The sequence below is a fragment of the Gossypium hirsutum genome, chromosome A09 (assembly GCF_007990345.1).
Source record: "Gossypium hirsutum isolate 1008001.06 chromosome A09, Gossypium_hirsutum_v2.1, whole genome shotgun sequence".
Taxonomy (NCBI): Eukaryota; Viridiplantae; Streptophyta; class Magnoliopsida; order Malvales; family Malvaceae; genus Gossypium; species Gossypium hirsutum.
The window spans coordinates 73,781,730-73,783,245 of record NC_053432.1 but is presented as its reverse complement, the minus strand read 5'-3'; positions in this window follow the sequence as shown (position 1 = coordinate 73,783,245).

Below are 1,516 nucleotides of genomic sequence, written 5' to 3'. Positions count from 1 at the left end.
AGGAAAAGGGTCAATGACAATATTCTTAGACCAAGTTCGGAAAGCGCTTGGCCAACTGAGGAACAGTTACAAATTGCCCTGTCGGAGTTGGAAATTATAAAGCAGGATTTTGAGAAGAAGAGTTCTAAGTTCGGGAAAAAGATTGAGTAGTTGGAAGAAGAAAAAATGCACTTGAAGTTAGAAGTGGAGATTCAAAAGTCAGAGGCAGAAAAGCTATAGAAAAGGAAGGGTAAAGTTGAGGAAGATTTGGAAAGTTTGAAAACAGATTATAAGAAGTTGCGCTTATCAATGAGGACCGCTGGGCTAGGAAAGACTTCGGAATAATGGCGTCAGGAGGTTCGAGAAGAAAGGGCTAAGGCAGATCAATTGGAAAAGAGGTTTCAGGAGGCTCAAGCTAAGAATGAAACTTTGGAAAGAAGTTTGGCAGAGAGTAAGAATGAAAAAGATGAATTAAGAGCCAGAGTAGCTGAACTTGAGAGATATCTGTGTTTATACCGGAATTGCAATTCTGTGACAGAGTTGAAAGCAAGTTTAAATATGATTGAGGAGATGAAAGGGAAAATAGAAGAGTTAGAGACGGCCTTACAGAATTGTGAAATGAGGATTGAGTTCTTGGAGGCAAATGAGGAGTAATGGAAGAATTAGCTTCATCATTCTCAAGACCAGGTGAGAAACAGGGACTACATCACGGGAGAAGCTGTAACGCAAATTTGAGAAGTAGCTGACTACTTGCAGTCCTTGGAAGTACAGACAGACGTGTTAAGTGTAAAGTATGAGTTGGAGTCAGATAGGGGATAGGAACTAGCTTCATTACTTAGGAAAATCAAGACCCTGAGTGTTAGGGCGAAGTCGTATTTGTAACTCAGTTTTATGTAAAGAATTATTTTATAGTGAAATTTTCTAAAAGGAATTGAATTAGAATTGATGCCTTCTTTGCATTCATGCATTTGCATTACATTACATCATATGCATTAAAGATTATAATAAGATTCTAATTAATTAAAAATTATTTTAGTAATTTGGAAACCAACTAAAATACAGCAAATACGCATCCCTACGGTACGAGGAAAAAGACTAAGTCAATGGACAAAAGATTGGAAAAGTTAGAACATATAAAAAAAGGATATGCAAGAGCAAATGCAGTTGCAGATGCAAGAACGGCTTGATAAGATGCAGCAAGAGATGAAAGAACAGATGATGGAGACCCAAAGGGAGATGATGAGTCAGTTGTCCCAATTGCTGATGGGAAGAATGGATAAGGAAAAGGTCCAATAGATAATATGGGAGAAAGTAATGAAGACCCCCAATATCCTCCTGGCTTCACTCCTGTTCATGTGCAGACACAACCAGAAATTAATTTGCAGAAGCCATCTGTTACAATCAGGCCTTAGCAGTTTCAAGCCGGGGTTTCGGTTCCAATGAATTTTCAAGCTGGTTCAGGTTATAATCCTGGTAATAATTCACATAATCCAATAGTCCCTGATTTGGATGAAGTTGCAAAAGAGGAAAGAGCAAA